This window comes from Mus musculus, chromosome 4 (genome assembly GCF_000001635.26).
Source record: "Mus musculus strain C57BL/6J chromosome 4, GRCm38.p6 C57BL/6J".
Taxonomy (NCBI): Eukaryota; Metazoa; Chordata; class Mammalia; order Rodentia; family Muridae; genus Mus; species Mus musculus.
In genome coordinates this window covers 98,042,213-98,056,053 of record NC_000070.6, presented here as the reverse complement: position 1 = coordinate 98,056,053, position 13,841 = coordinate 98,042,213, and the positions used below count along the sequence as shown (strand labels likewise).

General features: G+C 40.8%; 1 protein-coding gene across 9 annotated transcripts in view; it reads right to left on the bottom strand.

The window, feature by feature from the left end:
- Nfia (nuclear factor I/A) overlaps nt 1-13,841 on the bottom strand; it is a 540,811-nt gene that overhangs the window by 62,823 nt on the left and 464,147 nt on the right. The gene's annotated exons all lie outside the window — the stretch shown is intronic.

Sequence of the window (13,841 nt, the reverse complement as noted above, 5' to 3'; positions counted from 1 at the left end):
TGCCACAACCCAGAACTTCAGCGTGTTTATTAGGTACAGCACTTGGGGAGGGGTTAGCTAATCTCAGAAAGAGGTCTCTCTATGCCAGCAGTCTCCGGCTGTCAACATCTGGGAGGAAGAAGCTGAGGTTGCTAGTCTTTGCACACAGTGACCAGTTCTTCATAAATAGACTTCAGAAGGAAGCTTTACCATTTCACATGACGATCCACAAACAGCATCTTGTAATTTTGCTACTCTTTTTTGCTACTGTTATATTGCATTGCAGGAGAGGATGCTGGCAGGCAAGTACGACACTGGAATTTATTCCCATGTCCTCAGATCAGTGCTGGCTGTACACAGACTGTATCATATAGGAGGTTGGGAGTTAGGGGCAGGGAGTAGAGTGCCTTTCTCTGCCTGTCTCCACAGGAGTATGTGGATATTAAAAGAGCAGCTTCAGACTTCATATGACATAAGGATCTCAGAACTAATTTTTCAAATAACCAAATACAAATACAAAATTAGCAGTGGGGATGCCTTTGATCTTAGAGTCGAACTATATTCAGTAACCTGAAAAGTTTCTTTTCTGAACAAAAAAATCTTTCCTACTTTTGCCTAAGACACAGGCTGTGAGACAACATAGATGTTTACAACTACATGGCCATCTTGCTGTAGACACTTTTCTACTTAGAACTCTGAGTTTGGGTGTTAATTCTGACTGTTCACACCGGCCTCTTCTTTCTCCATGTAGACACATCTGTCATTCCTACTGCCTTCTGATCTATCCAGATTCTGGGCATGCCACCTAACATAGAAACCATCACGCCCATGGAGGGCCCCAGGGTGTGGGCTAGTTAGACAGTTAACACAAGCTTGCTACAAAAGTTGGCTTTCCTGTGACCAAGGGCATATTTTGGGACAGCTTTCTATTTAGACACCGGGTGTTAAGTTTCTGCTCCGATATGGCTGACAAGAATGCACCCTCCCCTGGTTCTCTCATTTTGAAACAGAACTTGCACAAAATACTTGGAGGCCCATCCACTTTAAATTTTGAGTGGGTCGATGGAATTCAGTATCAACAATTATGTTTACAAATAACTGAGTACAATTGATTCATAGTAATAAAATTAAAATCTAGAAGACTGGAAAGCAATAGAGCATGAGCCATTTAAAAGAACATATTTAAAAAATAAGCTACAGGGACCATCTGGTCTGTTGGCTAGCATATCCAGAGTTTTATAGACATGGAGTATTCTGGGTTAAGATCTGATGTAGAGCCCCAGCCTTTATCCTGACAGGGTTTCTGAACTGACCATATTCCCACATTAATTGCATAAGCTACCATGGTGGCTGATGTGAAATGTGTTCAAACAGCACCCTACAGCTGTGGCTAGCGCAGATATGAAGAGTGATAATTTAATAGGCAAAGTTGACAGGAATCCAGCTCTATGAAGGGAACTTAGACTTCTATGTCAAATGCAAGTGAGACTATGAGACAAGAGATGAAGAATGACAAATACATCGAAACAATTTGAGGAAAAAAAAAGCCCATCCCATCACTGAAGGGATGAATATGTGGTTAACAGGAGCAGGTGGAAATCTTCTGAGGGGCTTCAAGACCCCTGGAGTGGCAGATTGAGTGTTGCAAGAAAGCTTTAGCAACCATATCTGTGCAGAAGCTACGGCTGCATGGATGACAGGTGCTGGGAATCGTGATGTTTGCAAGTCTTTATCTCCATTCAGTATGAAGCAAGTAAACCATGTTAATGAAAAGCAAGGAAAATCCTTGTGCTAGTTGGTGTTTTTGTCAATTGGCCTCAAGCTACAGTCACCTGGGAAGAACGAACCTTAATTAATTGAGAAGCTGTCTCCATTGTATTGGCCGATAGGTAACACCGTGGGACATCTTCTTGATTAGTGATTGATATAGGAGGGTCCAGACTACTGAGTTATACTCCCTATGAGCAGTCCTGGGGTGTTTAAGAATCCAGGCTGAGGCAGTTAGGAGAGCAAGCCAGTATACAGAACTCCTCCATAGTCTCTGCCTTAGTTCCTGCCTCCAGATTCCTGCTTCGACTTCACACAATGGTGGATTATAAGCTCTAAGGTGAAATAAACTCTTTCCTCTCCAAGTTGCTTTTGATTAAGGCGTTTTATCACAGAAATTAAGGTAGCACAGCAACTGCAAAGCCAAAGGCTAATTTTTAGCACTTCTCCTTGCCAACTATCAGGCTGACCACACTTTAAGATTGTGCTGTTGAATGTGATTGCTACAGGTTACTTCAGAATGCCCTCCTGAATGTGAAGTCTCTTAAGTTATCCTGCAGAATTACAGTATTTCTTCCTTATATTAGTGAATTTTATTCAAGAGGAGGAAGTGTTGGTCCAGCATGTAAAGTCTGGTACCATCTGGCTCTAATATCCACTGTGCTGGGCCAGCCTCTCCTGGTCCTCCTTTCCTTTGGCGGGTATCCTCTGTTCTATGTGGATTATAGAAAGCAACTGCACAGTTTTGGATAATCTGCAGAAAGCTGCTTAAACTTTCGAAACGGGCACACTTCTTTTTATAAGTGTGTAATAGCACTAAAAAGAAGACTGTTCTGAGGGTAAGAATGAATATATAGAGGTACTTAGTCAGCCCACACATTCAACAAACATACTGAGAATCTGCTACAGGCTAAACAGGATTCAAACTAGACTGGAGATATTTATTATCCTTCAGATATCTCTGGGAATGAGAAATATGAAATGTAATACAGAGTATAGAGTGGTGTTAGGAAACTGACACTCAAGAGTTGAACTGTTTACGAATGAAGCTGCGCATACACCATGGTCTGAGTGACAATCCTCCACAGGGTCATGTATTTGAACACCCGATCTCCAGTTGGTGGCACTGTCTGAGAAGGTTATAGAGCCGTAGGAGGTACAGCCTTGCTGGAGAAAGTACTTCACTAGGGTAAGACTTTAAGGGTTTATAGCCTTCTATTACTCTGTTTTCTGTGTGTATGAAAGTGTCACCAGCTAGCTTCTTGCTCCTGCCATGTCTTCCCCTCCACGATGGACTCTATCCGTCTGAAGCAAGAATAAACCATTTCTTTCTTAAGTTCCTTTTGCTTATGGTATTTCCCCACAGCAACCGAAAAGGTAACTGATACAAAGTTACTAATACAAGGTTCAGAGCATGAGCTGATGATGGCTTTCTCAGCTTGCATTTTACCTGTGCTCTGCAAGTGCTAAGTGCAGAACCAACTCGTGGACTGGTGAGCATGGCTGCTGGCTGCCTATCTCTCCAAGCAACTTAGCTCCTGTCTCTCCCTCCTGTAATGCACAGGTCTGGTTTTCTGCCCACCCTGCCATCCTCTTCCTTTCTTCTGTAAGTGGAGTGCTACCATTTCTTTGGAGAGCTCTTCTCCCTCAGCCTCAGGTTATGTGATTAGCAATCCTGATACCTGGTTCTGATGGTGGTTATAGACAACAGGCTACACAATGAGACATCCTGTTATCTTGCAGGTATAAAGATTGTCTAAAAGATGAGCAAATGATCCTGATTAGGCCAGTCAGAGACTAATCTGGTGGTAGGCGCTTTTCTAGATGTGTTGTAGAAAAGCCATTCTTTTCCCTTTTGGATTGCCAAGGTAGTGGAAATTAAGTGTGAAGTTGTCCACACTTTGTGTGCTACAACATGAGGACACATAGTCTGTGAATGGGGCTCACAATGAGAGGGCTGGAGGGGGCAAGCTATGATCTGTATACTTGATGTGTGTCCACTCAAAGGCACACTCTCCTAGATTTTTTCAGTTCTTAACCTAACCTGTTATCTCTGTGGCTAGTCAATGGAAGGGTGGTTAAGCAATTTGGTTGGAATTCTCAGAGTCTTTATTAACACAGTTCACTGTCTAGTACTTAGCTATAATCAGCTTTTATTATAGTGCTCAGGAATCTGGGGGTTTAGGAAGATCTGGTGACATTCCCTAAAGACGACAAGGTTTTCTAACTATGTCAACAGAAGGTGCCCACGGAACCTGATAATCATAGCCTAAGATCTCCACCAGCTGCTCAGTTGATGCTGATGCTGTCCTCTGGCTATTTATCACCTCCCCATCAATGATGTCTGCTCTATCAGGTAGACTGGCAGGGGTGGCCTTTTGAGCTTGGCCATTTGGGCCTCTATTCTTAGTGCCAGACAAAGGCTCAACTATTATTTGCTGAACTGACTCTGTAAGCAGCAGACCCCAATTAACAAACATTTAGTGAGAGCCATAGATAAAGAAGGCTCCTCTAGGTGAAGTCTCTGACATGAAGTGATGGGCTACCTGCTCTACTTCCGAGTTCACTCCTCTTCCACATAAGGTGTGTGTGGGGGGGGTTGGGGGGGGGCAGCACAGGGAACCCGGGTCTGCTATCTTTCCCAAGACCATTTTTCTTTTCCAGCTTGTTCTAGGTTACTTCTAGATCAAGAGTAGATGGCAGGTCAGGAGCGAGAGGGTGTGAGATCATTTCAAGAATGCAAACACAAAGAGAGCAATGGAAGTTCTCAGGGCAGGGGTGGGGGTCTGGGAGAAAAATGCCACTTACTGGACACACACTGCATTCCAAGTCCCTCCTTCCACAGGACAGGCAATTCACTCTCCTCACTCCAATGCTTTCCAATTATGCAAAAGTGGGAAAACAAAGGCCCACTGAGGACAAACGACATCCAAAAGCTTACATAGAGTCCACATGGCTGGGAAGGACTTGAACTCTATTGTGGTCAACTCCACTGCCAGGCACAGCACCTGGCTAGGCACTCCCTGCTTCTGTTTAAATTACTTTTTCGGAGGTCAAATGGTCTGTTTCCTTTTAGACCTTCCTTCTGTTCCAGGCCTTTTATTACTGAAGGAGAACCAGGCAGCTCTGATGTTCTCACACGTGCTTTTCGTGGAAGCAAACAGAAGTTTCGGGAAGATGCAGAGAAGCAACTGATGATTAAATGCACCAGCGCTCCCAACACAAAGGACGCAGCCCGGAAGAGTGACTGTGTTCTTGCAGTCCTTTGGACAGGACAGAAGAGTCCTCCAGACTGTGTTCCCTTGCTCCGTGCGTGCGTGATAGGCTGGACTACTTAAACACTGCAGAAGCTCAGCTCCAGGCAATGCAATGCACTTAACTTGAGCATGATTTATGATTCTGTCAATAGAGGAGCCTCAAACCTGCACTGATGCCTAAATGTGAGCTTTATATTCGAAACAGCAGTTGGGGGAAGGCAGAAAAAGGGAAGGGGAGAGGGAGGGAGAGACAATTTCACATAAAGAGAAGATAAAAGTTCAATTTCAAATTTTTGTTTTTGTGCTGAAAAACAAAACAAAACAAAAAACCCTAGTAATGATTCTTAAGCATGGAATCAAGGAAAGGTTAAGCTAAACGAGAAAGAAAGGGCTGCTCAGGGACTCATCTGACTATAAAGCCAGTTACAGTTGATGTATCTGGAATCAATCCGGGGGGTTGGCCACGGCTACCACTTATATGTGGACGTGGCTCCGTGAATCCCTCTTCCTCCTTCAGACACACAACCTTGCCACAGACATGCGTGGAGGCAGCTTCCTTTGTCGGAATGAGTGTGGATGTGGGGTCCACTAAGCTAATCACCCCATTCTCATTGTGCCTCTTGAAAAGATTAAGGAGCCAAGTGGTCCCCTGCTCTAACCTGTCCTCCCTGGACAGCATATTAACATGAGCCCACTACAGAGGAGCTCTCTTTAAAGTTTCCTGCAGGATGACAAATTAACCCAGCAGGGTGTCCCACACATCTATCTTCATACAAATTATTAGTGTAATAGAGCTTTGAGTTATGCATTTATCTGGTAATTATTGAACAGTTACACAAAACCAAGCTGAGCTGCCCTGGCCCTTTATGAGGATCGCTCAGTGGGTGGCCTTACAGTTAATTTAGGATGGTTCTCCATTCTGCAGCTCACTTGCAGACAAATTAGCTAAACAGCCTTCTCCTTTAAATATTTTCCATGTCACAGTGAAACTCTTTACAATACAATAAAGGTACAGTTTTAATTACACGCTTCCTGACTTTTGTTTAGCTGTAGTTTTAAAACATTTGCTGGCTCTGGTTTTTCCTTTGGCTGGGCAGTAATAGCTGGTTGTAAGTATCTGGCTAATGAATTTAATAATTTCCTGAACTGATACTTAAGGAGCCTTTGTGAAAATGCTGCATTTCCTCTCCGCTGTCCAGTAACTCCCAGGCCCCTGGACGAGGTTTCCCAGGAAGCTGGACACTGCACGTGGCTCACTCTGTGTTCCCAAATCTTTCCTGTCTTGCCCAGGCCCCAGAGTGGAGCTTGTTAGGTCTGTGATGCCTGAATTTGCAAAGCAACTGGAGTAATTCCTCCTGGAGAAGGGCGATGTCATGTTCTCCCAGATGACAAACTCCAATAATAAATAAACACCGTGCGTCTGTCTGCTGGCAGGGGATGTCGGCACCATGTTTGCAACAGGTACTTAATTACTTCTCATTTTCTTGAGATGATTCAATTGCAGTAACCCAGGAGAAACAAATTAGATTCAGTTGAGCATCAGCTAACTGGTCCACAGCTAAGTTCATGAAGCTTTCCTAAACAGCCAAGAAGTTTGCAGATGACAGGGGAAAGCCTGAGAAATTACCCCTTGGGAGACTGTGCCAACAGTGCAGGGTCATGGATACAGTGATGGGACCCCAGGGTATATCTCTCCTTCTAGCTTGTCAGTGGATGGAAACACAGTACTATAGGCAAATATGTGCCTTTTTAAAGAGACCCAAAATTTTGAGCTAATTTTTCCTAATACATAGCAAGGTAGAAAGGTTTTTTTTTATTTTTTTTATTTTTTTGCAGTGGTATTTTGCTTGCATGCATTCTGTATGAGGCTGTCAGATCTCCTGGAACTGGAATTACAGAGAGTTGTGACCTGCCATGTGGGTGCTGGGAATTGAACTAGAGTTCCCTGGAAGAGCAACCATACTCTTAAACTCTGAGCCATCTTTCCAGGTCCAAGGTAGAAATTCTAAATTGAAACCAAATAGATACAAATATTGAATACCTGCACATTCAAGGCACTTCTACAAATACTTCAAAATACATGTTCCTGAACATTATTAATAAATTATTATTATTACCACCAAATGTGGTGGGAAGGACATCCCATTAGTTCCTATATGCATTCATTCATTTATTTGAAGAATATTTATTGAGTGCTCATGAGGTAGAGGGAAGGATTCAGTGATGAGCAGAAAAAGACATGGTTGCTGCCATTTAGAAACCACTGCCTTCATATTAATCTCTCTTTCCCTGTTGCTTTCTTACTGTCTGTGCATGCTACAAACCCATACTCCTTCAACCATTCATGGTGACCTTTATTTCTAGGAAGATGGTCTTCATGCTCATAATTCTCTGCAGTGTATTTTTCTTGGCCAAACTGGGAGATAGAGTTGACTTTAGCCATTCAGATGTTTCATCACAAGGAGCAGGAGGATCATGGACTTAGAAATCTTTTCGAGCATGTAAAGTTTGGAAGACCTCCCTAAACAGAGACTAGCATGACTCTTTGATAGCTTCACAACAAATCTTTGGTTTGTGTGACTATTATTATTATTATTATTATTATTATTATTATTATTATTATTTTGTGGTCAGCATTGTTTAATATCAGGGCAGTGTAACGGATCACACAATGGGATGCCATTCGTAACTGGGATAAAAAAGATAGTAGTGAGGCTTGATTAGAGTCTGGAGCAACTGGACCTTGCCTCACTGGTGGAAATGTAAGTAATGGATCTACCTAGAAAATCAGTGGCAGTTTCTCAATAAACACAGGAGTCGTGAATACACGATGGGCAGCCTGGTGAATTCTATTTTTAAGTTATTTCACACTCTCGGGTTAGGGTTGCTTCATTGGTAAGTATATACAGATATTCTCAAATCTAAAATAAAATCCAAACTCAGAAACGCAGAGTGCCACACTCTTAGAGAAGATAGCATCACTTAAGCATGTAGGCACAGGGCATTCATTTTTGTTTACATAGAAAACAAAATTATGATGACTATTTTAATTTGATGAATACAATTGAACAGCACTCTATTTTGACGAGTATGTGGTGGGGTCCCTTGGCTTTGATTTGCTCTCCTCTGTTTGCTTGATTCTGGAGGTCTTGTGTGACTATTGCTCTGGTATATGTTATGAATAGTCTCAGAATCATTTGGCATCTAAACTATTCTCTCTCTCTCTCTCTCTCTCTCTCTCTTGCATACACACACACACACACACACACACAAAGATGTGGTGTTTAGCCACACCTGCAATCACTTCATTTTAATTTCATAGTACCTAGTTATCTAACAAAATTATTTGTTTTCAGTAGCTCTCTATTTTGCATACTGATAAACAGATGGCAAAAGGCTTGAGATGGGGTTAAGCATCATGCTTGTTTGTGCTCTGACAATGCCAAATGCCATGGTATTTCCCCATGAGGATGCCCTTCTTTGTCTTGCCTGGCATCTGGTGCCTCTCCTAGCACAGTGTAGGTCAAGTCCATTTTCTAAAATGCTTGGCACTGTGTGTTTTTGAGTTTGGATTTCACTTTAGATTTGAGAATATCTGTATATACTTACCAATGAAACAACCCTAACCTGAGAGTGTGAAATGTACCAAATATTGAGCACCAAGGTGATACACAGGCTGTATCTCATCTGTGCTCAAAAGCCTATACTTTGAGCATTTTTGATTTCAGGCATTCCGATTAGGGTTGATCAGACCACCATACAACTTCTGGCTCTTCTCTTCCCTCAGCTGCCAAGTGGTAAGTACTCTGGGGATCAGAGTCGGGCTGCACTTGCTCCCTCTGTCCAGTAGCTGTAAGAGTACCTTGTTTGTTGTGAGCACTTGGTAAACATTTGTGGGAAAAAGTAATGGGTCACCAGATGGTACCAGGAGTTTTCAAGTTGATTTTAACATGTAGAAAATCCAGAATGGTATAAAAAATGTTTGAAGTGACTTTTGCCTTACAGAAACCATGCCTTCGCTAGAAGCAAGGGATTACAGGCTAAGTCTAATGAAGAAAGAAGGAAGATACATGAGTTGTTAAGTTTAGCTATATAACAACTCAGACTGTTAACACAGGCTACACATGATTATCAAAATAGTTAAATGGCCACATCATGTCTTGGACTAATTAAATGAGAGGACAAACTAAAGGTTTAAATGAAGGTGGCTTTCCCCAACCCCTAGTGGCAGAGTAAATTTTAGGAAATACTGAACAGGAAACTAAATAAGATGAATTCTGGTCTTGGCTATGGCCAGCTCAGATTGCTATCAGTAAGTCATACCAAGTTCATCAGGAACTGCTTGTTAATATATTACTTCATTATCTACTAATTCATACAACCCCAATTTTATACATATTGATGATTACATTCAGCTAAAAATTGACATCTATATTTTGGACCCTCCCTTGTTGCTAGAGCCAATCATACAGTATAGTTCTGACCATGGGACCATACAAAAGGTAACAGTTGGCTGGTGAGATGTTTCAATGGGTAAAGGTGCTTGCTGCCAAGCCTGAAGACCCTACTTTAATTTTTGAGACCAACGTGGCAGAAGGAGAAACTTGTACAATGTGTCTTCTAACCTTTATGCATGTTGTATATCATGATATGCCCATGTATCCACAATAAATAAATGTGAAAAGAGAAGAATTATAAGTGGTTATGAGCTAGTACCTCATAATCTTTCTTTTAGCTGAAAACGTCGATGGAAGGCAAGAAGGAGTGTGGTGGTCATACTGAGCAGAGGCTCCTTCCGACTTCTGGCTTTGCTAGTCTGTTCTGAGTTACTATAACAAAATATCTAAGGTTGGGTGCTGGAAGAGATACTTATATGCCTCTAGATTCTGATGACTAGTGACTGCCATGCAGGTGAAGGTCCCCTGGCTCTGTCATAACATGACAGAGAAGCTAAGAGAGAAATGATCACATACAGAAGTGTCATGTTTATAAGAAAGAACATAAGAGACCAGTGAGGAATCAGGCCTAAGCCTTTTATAACAACCCATCATCAGGAATGAATCTATTCCTACCAACCAGACCTTGACCTTTCTCAGGAGACAGTATTAGTTTACTCTTGAAGGAGCCCCTGACATAATTACCTTGCACTAGACTTCATCTCTTAAATGTACCAGGAACCACACACAGCAACACTGGGGACAAAGGTTCTACCACATGAAACTTTAGGGAACCATGCATATCCAAATCATAAAGAGGACTTTTCATTCCTTGATATCATTTGGTGTCATAATAGCATAGAATTATACTAACAGTTAAATTTTATTTTATTTTATTTTTTGCTTTTGTTTTTGCTTTTTTTTTTTAACCAGGGAATCTACCTGGGCCAGCATGCCCTGCACACGGGAGACTTGCAGTCTACTATTGAACTATAGCCACAACCATTTTTTAAATTTATTTTTCAATTTTACAATATGATCTCACTAAGTTATCCAGGCTGGCCTTAAACACATTCTATTGTCTATTGAGCTTTGAAGATTCTCCTCTCTTTGTCTCTTGCTGCATTCTAGGCCTGTATCACCAAGCCTGGCTTATAATTCTCTTAAGTCATGACTTAATGGTATCTTTCTGATACCCGTAGACACATTGTTAGGTTATATTGAGACACATTAGGCCAAATGATTCCTAGAGCCCAGTTCTTTGCATTTGGCCTCCCAGTTTCTCTAAAGCACAGTTGCTTTCCTTGGTGTGAAATATTAAAGTGTCATTTCTCATTACTTTTGAAAACACAAGGCTTTAGGCAGAAAGATAAGCTTCAAGAACTCTCATATCTTTAAGAAACTCTAAAATATCACTGATGATTACTGCAAATAATTCTTAAATGGAGTCAGACAAAGGTTTGAACAATGGACTAGCTAGTGAAGGCTCTTGTTGTTCAGCCTGATGACCTGGGCTTAATATCTGGATCCCATATTGTGAAAGGAGAGAACTGACCCCTGGAAGTCACTGTTGACCTATACACCCATAGCTATACATACACAGACATACACACTTGCACATGCAGGCATATACAAAATGAATAAATACAAAAAGAGTGGGACAAACGCTTGAGGGTTTAGTTTCTTAACCTGTGTGTTGCATCCGCATGTGGAATCATATGGCTAAATGTGGGGGTTGTGCAAAATTGGCAGTACTAAAAGATCTGCATCAGCAAAAAGCTAACTCAAAATCAGATAGGCAACGAACCCAAGTTGTTTCTGCAATGTTCGCCTGGGTCAATCACGTGACTCTACCGCAGACTTGGCTCTGAGTGATCATGTGCTTTCCATTCCACAAGGCATCTACGCCACACACCTGTGAATGCCACCTGCGACACCTCAGTTCTGAGCTGAGACTGTTGAATGTCAGCAATTGAAATGTTTTTATATACAAAGGTCTCTGCTCTTTCAGAAGCAAAATGATTTTATTATGGGAGACAAAGAATGTTTTCCTACTATTGTTTCTCAGTATGTAGGTATCATATTAATAAATATTTGGATTACATTGGAATATTTGGCTTTAAAAGTTGTTTGAATGTCTGACTTGAGCTATATAAAAATTAACTTAACGACTTGCTTTAAAGTTAGGGCAAATTTCCTAACAATCTGTGGAATGACATTAAATATATGTGTACTAAATATACACATATGTGTATATACGTGTGTGTGTGTGTGTGTGTGTGTGTGTGTGTGAAAGAGAGAAAGTGTGAGGTGACATTCTTTGCACTGATAGACATTAAAATACTGATTCACTCTAAAAATAATGAAGATGCTTTATACCCTGAAGAGTCAAATACTCCACCAAAATTTAATTCTATGTGGAAAAATTAATAAACATATCCATCTAATTTATGACACATTTGCTTTGGTCTTTAATATATTTTATTTATTTTAAATTATATTTATATAATACATAATAGATTAACTAAAGAATTGTTTTAAGTAATTTTTATGGTTTCTCATCAGATACTGTTAGACTTCGACCCAAGATATAGAGCTAAAAGCAGGCTGTGAGTGAAACACGTTTCAGAACTGAATTAGATCCCTAGACAAATTCACAGCCTTTGAAGCAACAGAGCGAAGAGCAAAGGTTTTCTTTTCAGTTACTATGGATAAACTACATTGTCATGATTGGATACATCATAATGGTTATGACTTTAAGTAATGGCAAAAGAAAGTCTTGGGAGGCTCAATCTTCAGCTTAAAGTGCCCAGTAAATGTTACAGTGACAAAAATGACAAAAATGGCTTCATTGAAATTTAGTAACTTTCCTTGTTCCAGGTTATTCCAATACAATTTAACTCCTTTACATGATTGTAACTAAACAGAAATATAGGTGTCAAAGTATTATTCCCAGGGTATGGATGGTCCAACTGAGGCCACAAGGCTAAGCAATGTACATCAAAGCCACAAAGAAAGCCACTGTCAGAGAGGAGATTAGACTTAGGAAACCACATGTCTCTACGTTTACAATGCACACAGTGAAGTGGTCAGAAGAGCATAAACTAAAACCAACCCTAGCATCTAGTACCAAAGACTTAGATCATCACACACAGTTTTCTCTAGATCACAGGCTGGGGCCCTTCACCAGTTTTGTTGCTCCTAACGAAGCATATAGAAGATTTTACATATGTGCTTGCTGTTTCTTCGGGGGCATCGAGAAGTTATCAGAGTGTGTGTGATGATGGGGGTAGGGGGTGGATTTCTTTTGAGTGTGTATTTACATGAACTTCAACTTCCTTTAATTTATTCATTATGTTAAAGCCCACTAGGTGAGGGGAAAAGATGTAAAATATGTGAGAGATGCTTGTCTCTAGATAATCTTATTCCAGATGGGGACCAGACTTGAACATTAACTAAGAATGGAAGACAAAGGCAGAGGAGATGCAGGCTGTAGAGCTGTGGGAGGCCATGAAGCAGGAAGGGATACAGGAAGGGCATAGCTAAGGCAGCTTTGTGTCCAAAGAAGCACAAGCTGAGTACCCATAGTCTAAAAGCAGCAAGGTTGAAATGTGCAAAGCCCTAGACTTTCTGAACACTGACAGGATACAAGTTCATCACAGTATACTTGACCGCATGTGCTAAAATTGCCTGCAGGTTGTGTGTATAAGATATATTGTGTAAGATATAAGACTGTGTGTGTGTGTGTATCCATATCCATATATATATATGCATATATACATATATATGCATATATATATATATGTGTGTGTGTGTGTGTGTGCATGTTTGTATATATGGTAAGCATCTGTCGTTATACCATAGATACAAACGTGGAACAGTCAGAGATCCAGAAGAGCACATTATATTAATGACCATAGTATCTCTAAGGATGAAGCAATTGAGTTTCTTGACATAGTAATTGCTTCCCATGGCAGAGCACTTTTTTTTCTAAGTGAGAGTTTTCACATGTACTTTGTGTATCCCTCTTAACAACGATATTTCCTTTCTTGGGACTATGACAGTATTCATAAATGGATTCAGATTCACAAACGGATTCAGCGTGCCTAACATGAGCTAATGCAAGAAAAATCAGTTTACCCAGGTATATGACAAAGTAGATATTAGACCGTAACTTTCCAGGGGTTTTTTTTTTTTTGATGTCAGCTAGTAGATAACGAACCTAAAGGACAACCTGATGGAGGGGTGCAAGTATGGTGACAGTTAGCCATATTCCTACTGTCTGAGTTTCATAAATAAACTAATAAATATTTTCATCTTGCAATAGGATCAAGCTAAGTGATTTGCTGACATCCTTTCAGGGTTTAAGGCTTGTCTTTAATGTGAAATATAAATCATATTT